The following is a 6,899-nucleotide window of genomic DNA, read 5'->3' on the forward strand; positions in this document are numbered from 1 at the left end:
AGCGGACGGATCCTCGTTATAACCGGAGGAGAGCGGACGGATCCTCGTTATCATCGGAGGAGAGCGGACGGATCCTCGTTATAACCGGAGGAGAGCGGACGGATCCTCACAAGGGTACAATATACGCCTTCCAACTTAACCAAACCTGCTAGGCCAACCCTCCACCATTCCCGTTATACAAAATACACAAACCAAGTTTTTGGAGTCAAAATGGTGGAAGCAGCCTTTCATTAACCAATACATTATTTCAACATAAATAACATAACATTCCAAATGTTAATGAGGAAAAACATGGCGGTCATTTGAGGGCCATAAACCCAACTTCACTTTTGTGGAAAACATTCCTTCAACTTAGGCCCCCAGCTGCAACCCACCAGCTCAGAGACAATCCTACTGATCCCCAGCCGCAACCCACCGACTTGGGGATAACCCTACTTATTCGCAGTGACCACCATTTTTCCTATTCCGAGTTAACCCCTTGTTAACCAGAATGTAAAGAAGTCCCCATAGCACTGATGGGTCCCAAATCTGTCTCCATACAGAATTCTTTCCTCCTCTGAAGACCAACCACCGCCAAGGCTGCTGTGAAAATCCAAACCAAAGCACAAAGGGGGGTGGGGGTGGGGAAGCTTCTTCTTCTTCCAACTTCCCCACTGGACTTCCTGAGATCAGACACTCCTTTTCCTCCCTGTGACTCCTCCCCAACACCCCCATCCAATCAGGTAAGCCAAAAACCCAAAATGTTCCTACCCTTCTTTTAACCCTCTGTTGTCCCTCTCTTCCCCCCAGTCATGTTGTCCCTGCGCTTCATTTTTTATTTTTTTTTTATTTTGCTCTGGGCCTACCTTTATAACCGGAGGAGAGCGGACGGATCCTCGTTACAACCAGAGGAGAGCGGACGGATCCTTGTTATAACCGGAGGAGAGCGGACGGATCCTCGTTACAACCGGAGGAGAGCGGACGGATCCTCTTTATAACCGGAGGAGAGCGGACGGATCCTCTTTATAACCGGAGGAGAGCGGACGGATCCTCGTTACAATCGGAGGAGAGCGGACGGATCCATGTTATAACCGGAGGAGAGCGGACGGATCCTCGTTACAAGCGGAGGAGAGCGGACGGATCCTCGTTACAAGCGGAGGAGAGCGGACGGATCCTCGTTACAAGCGGAGGAGAGCGGACGGATCCTCGTTACAACCGGAGGAGAGCGGACGGATCCTCGTTACAACCGGAGGAGAGCGGACGGATCCTCGTTACAACCGGAGGAGAGCGGACGGATCCTCGTTACAACCGGAGGAGAGCGGACGGATCCTCGTTACAACCGGAGGAGAGCGGACGGATCCTCGTTATAACCGGAGGAGAGCGGACGGATCCTCGTTACAACCGGAGGAGAGCGGACGGATCCTCGTTATAACCGGAGGAGAGCGGACGGATCCTCGTTATAACCGGAGGAGAGCGGACGGATCCTCGTTATAACCGGAGGAGAGCGGACGGATCCTCGTTATAACTGGAGGAGAGCGGACGGATCCTCGTTACAATCGGAGGAGAGCGGACGGATCCTCGTTACAACCGGAGGAGAGCGGACGGATCCTCGTTACAACCGGAGGAGAGCGGACGGATCCTCGTTATAACCGGAGGAGAGCGGACGGATCCTCGTTATAACCGGAGGAGAGCGGACGGATCCTCGTTATAACCGGAGGAGAGCGGACGGATCCTCGTTATAACCGGAGGAGAGCGGACGGATCCTCGTTACAACCGGAGGAGAGCGGACGGATCCTCGTTACAACCGGAGGAGAGCGGACGGATCCTCGTTACAACCGGAGGAGAGCGGACGGATCCTCACAAGGGTACAATATACGCCTTCCAACTTAACCAAACCTGCTAGGCCAACCCTCCACCATTCCCGTTATACAAAATACACAAACCAAGTTTTTGGAGTCAAAATGGTGGAAGCAGCCTTTCATTAACCAATACATTATTTCAACATAAATAACATAACATTCCAAATGTTAATGAGGAAAAACATGGCGGTCATTTGAGGGCCATAAACCCAACTTCACTTTTGTGGAAAACATTCCTTCAACTTAGGCCCCCAGCTGCAACCCACCAGCTCAGAGACAATCCTACTGATCCCCAGCCGCAACCCACCGACTTGGGGATAACCCTACTTATTCGCAGTGACCACCATTTTTCCTATTCCGAGTTAACCCCTTGTTAACCAGAATGTAAAGAAGTCCCCATAGCACTGATGGGTCCCAAATCTGTCTCCATACAGAATTCTTTCCTCCTCTGAAGACCAACCACCGCCAAGGCTGCTGTGAAAATCCAAACCAAAGCACAAAGGGGGGTGGGGGTGGGGAAGCTTCTTCTTCTTCCAACTTCCCCACTGGACTTCCTGAGATCAGACACTCCTTTTCCTCCCTGTGACTCCTCCCCAACACCCCCATCCAATCAGGTAAGCCAAAAACCCAAAATGTTCCTACCCTTCTTTTAACCCTCTGTTGTCCCTCTCTTCCCCCCAGTCATGTTGTCCCTGCGCTTCATTTTTTATTTTTTTTTTATTTTGCTCTGGGCCTACCTTTATAACCGGAGGAGAGCGGACAGATCCTCGTTACAACCGGAGGAGAGCGGACGGATCCTCGTTACAACCGGAGGAGAGCGGACGGATCCTTGTTATAACCGGAGGAGAGCGGACGGATCCTCGTTACAACCGGAGGAGAGCGGACGGATCCTCGTTATAACCGGAGGAGAGCGGACGGATCCTCGTTATAACCGGAGGAGAGCGGACGGATCCTCTTTATAACCGGAGGAGAGCGGACGGATCCTCTTTATAACCGGAGGAGAGCGGACGGATCCTCGTTATAACCGGAGGAGAGCGGACGGATCCTCGTTATAACCGGAGGAGAGCGGACGGATCCTCGTTACAACCGGAGGAGAGCGGACGGATCCTCGTTACAACCGGAGGAGAGCGGACGGATCCTCGTTACAACCGGAGGAGAGCGGACGGATCCTCGTTATAACCGGAGGAGAGCGGACGGATCTTCGTTACAACCGGAGGAGAGCGGACGGATCCTCTTTATAACCGGAGGAGAGCGGACGGATCCTCGTTACAACCGGAGGAGAGCGGACGGATCCTCGTTATAACCGGAGGAGAGCGGACGGATCCTCGTTACAATCGGAGGAGAGCGGACGGATCCTCTTTATAACCGGAGGAGAGCGGAAGGATCCTCGTTATATCCGGAGGAGAGCGGACGGATCCTCGTTATAACCGGAGGAGAGCGGACGGATCCTCGTTACAATCGGAGGAGAGCGGACGGATCCTCGTTACAATCGGAGGACAGCGGACGGATCCTCGTTATAACCGGAGGAGAGCGGACGGATCCTCGTCGTAACCGGAGGAGAGCGGACGGATCCTCGTCATAACCGGAGGAGAGCGGACGGATCCTCGTTACAATCGGAGGAGAGCGGACGGATCCTCGTTACAATCGGAGGAGAGCGGACGGATCCTCATTATAACCTGATGAGAGCAGACGGATCCTCGTTACAATCGGAGGAGAGCGGACGGATCCTCGTTATAACCGGAGGAGAGCGGACGGATCCTCGTTATAACCGGAGGAGAGCGGACGGATCCTCGTTACAACCGGAGGAGAGCGGACGGATCCTCGTTATAATCGGAGGAGAGCGGACGGATCCTCGTTACAACCGGAGGAGAGCGGACGGATCCTCGTTACAACCGGAGGAGAGCGGACGGATCCTCGTTACAATCGGAGAAGAGCGGACGGATCCTCGTTATAATCGGAGGAGAGCAGACGGATCCTCGTTATAACCGGAGGAGAGCGGACGGATCCTCGTTATAACCGGAGGAGAGCGGACGGATCCTCGTTATAACTTGAGGAGAGCAGACGGATCCTCGTTACAACCGGAGGAGAGCGGACGGATCCTCGTTGTAACTGGAGGAGAGCGGACGGATCCTCGTTATAACTGGAGGAGAGCGGACGGATCCTCGTTACAATCGGAGGAGAGCAGACGGATCCTCGTTACAATCGGAGGAGAGCGGACGGATCCTCGTTATAACCGGAGGAGAGCGGACGGATCCTCGTTATAACCGGAGGAGAGCGGACGGATCCTCATTATAACCGGAGGAGAGCGGACGGATCCTCGTTATAACCGGAGGAGAGCGGAAGGATCCTCGTTATAACCGGAGGAGAGCGGACGGATCCTCATTATAACCGGAGGAGAGCGGACGGATCCTCATTATAACCGGAGGAGAGCGGACGGATCCTCGTTATAACCGGAGGAGAGCGGACAGATCCTCGTTATAACCGGAGGAGAGCGGACGGATCCTCGTTACAACCGGAGGAGAGCGGACGGATCCTCGTTACAACCGGAGGAGAGCGGACGGATCCTCGTTACAACCGGAGGAGAGCGGACGGATCCTCGTTACAACCGGAGGAGAGCGGACGGATCCTCACAAGGGTACAATATACGCCTTCCAACTTAACCAAACCTGCTAGGCCAACCCTCCACCATTCCCGTTATACAAAATACACAAACCAAGTTTTTGGAGTCAAAATGGTGGAAGCAGCCTTTCATTAACCAATACATTATTTCAACATAAATAACATAACATTCCAAATGTTAATGAGGAAAAACATGGCGGTCATTTGAGGGCCATAAACCCAACTTCACTTTTGTGGAAAACATTCCTTCAACTTAGGCCCCCAGCTGCAACCCACCAGCTCAGAGACAATCCTACTGATCCCCAGCCGCAACCCACCGACTTGGGGATAACCCTACTTATTCGCAGTGACCACCATTTTTCCTATTCCGAGTTAACCCCTTGTTAACCAGAATGTAAAGAAGTCCCCATAGCACTGATGGGTCCCAAATCTGTCTCCATACAGAATTCTTTCCTCCTCTGAAGACCAACCACCGCCAAGGCTGCTGTGAAAATCCAAACCAAAGCACAAAGGGGGGTGGGGGTGGGGAAGCTTCTTCTTCTTCCAACTTCCCCACTGGACTTCCTGAGATCAGACACTCCTTTTCCTCCCTGTGACTCCTCCCCAACACCCCCATCCAATCAGGTAAGCCAAAAACCCAAAATGTTCCTACCCTTCTTTTAACCCTCTGTTGTCCCTCTCTTCCCCCCAGTCATGTTGTCCCTGCGCTTCATTTTTTATTTTTTTTTTATTTTGCTCTGGGCCTACCTTTATAACCGGAGGAGAGCGGACAGATCCTCGTTACAACCGGAGAAGAGCGGACGGATCCTTGTTATAACCAGAGGAGAGCGGACGGATCCTCGTTACAACCGGAGGAGAGCAGACGGATCCTCGTTACAACCGGAGGAGAGCGGACGGATCCTCTTTATAACCGGAGGAGAGCGGACGGATCCTCTTTATAACCGGAGGAGAGCGGACGGATCCTCTTTATAACCGGAGGAGAGCGGACGGATCCTCGTTACAACCGGAGGAGAGCGGACGGATCCTCGTTACAACCGGAGGAGAGCGGACGGATCCTCTTTATAACCGGAGGAGAGCGGACGGATCCTCGTTACAACCGGAGGAGAGCGGAAGGATCCTCGTTATATCCGGAGGAGAGCGGACGGATCCTCGTTACAACCGGAGGAGAGCGGACGGATCCTCGTTATAACCGGAGGAGAGCGGACGGATCCTCGTTACAACCGGAGGAGAGCGGACGGATCCTCGTTACAACCGGAGGAGAGCGGACGGATCCTCGTTATATCCGGAGGAGAGCGGACGGATTCTCGTTACAACCGGAGGAGAGCGGACGGATCCTCGTTATAACCGGAGGAGAGCGGACGGATCCTCGTTACAACCGGAGGAGAGCGGACGGATCCTCGTTATATCCGGAGGAGAGCGGACGGATTCTCGTTACAACCGGAGGAGAGCGGACGGATCCTCGTTACAACCGGAGGAGAGCGGACGGATCCTCGTTACAACCGGAGGAGAGCGGACGGATCCTCGTTACAACCGGAGGAGAGCGGACGGATCCTCGTTACAACCGGAGGAGAGCGGACGGATCCTCGTTACAACCGGAGGAGAGCGGACGGATCCTCGTTACAACCGGAGGAGAGCGGACGGATCCTCGTTACAACCGGAGGAGAGCGGACGGATCCTCGTTACAACCGGAGGAGAGCGGACGGATCCTCGTTATAACCGGAGGAGAGCGGACGGATCCTCGTTACAACCGGAGGAGAGCGGACGGATCCTCGTTATAACCGGAGGAGAGCGGACTGATCCTCGTTATAACCGGAGGAGAGCGGACGGATCCTCGTTATAACCGGAGGAGAGCGGACGGATCCTCGTTATAACCGGAGGAGAGCGGACGGATCCTCGTTACAACCGGAGGAGAGCGGACGGATCCTCGTTATAACCGGAGGAGAGCGGACGGATCCTCGTTATAACCGGAGGAGAGCGGACGGATCCTCGTTACAACCGGAGGAGAGCAGACGGATCCTCGTTACAACCGGAGGAGAGCGGACGGATCCTCTTTATAACCGGAGGAGAGCGGACGGATCCTCTTTATAACCGGAGGAGAGCGGACGGATCCTCTTTATAACCGGAGGAGAGCGGACGGATCCTCATTACAACCGGAGGAGAGCGGACGGATCCTCGTTACAACCGGAGGAGAGCGGACGGATCCTCGTTAAAACCAGAGGAGAGCAGACGGATCCTCGTTACAACCGGAGGAGAGCGGACGGATCCTCGTTACAACCGGAGGAGAGCGGACGGATCCTCTTTATAACCGGAGGAGAGCGGACGGATCCTCGTTATAACCGGAGGAGAGCGGACGGATCCTCGTTATCATCGGAGGAGAGCGGACGGATCCTCGTTACAACCGGAGGAGAGCGGACGGATCCTCGTTACAACCGGAGGAGAGCG

Source organism: Staurois parvus, unplaced genomic scaffold, assembly GCF_062004578.1.
Source record: "Staurois parvus isolate SC_StPar_1 unplaced genomic scaffold, SC_StPar_1.0 ptg000740l, whole genome shotgun sequence".
NCBI classification, from domain to species: Eukaryota; Metazoa; Chordata; class Amphibia; order Anura; family Ranidae; genus Staurois; species Staurois parvus.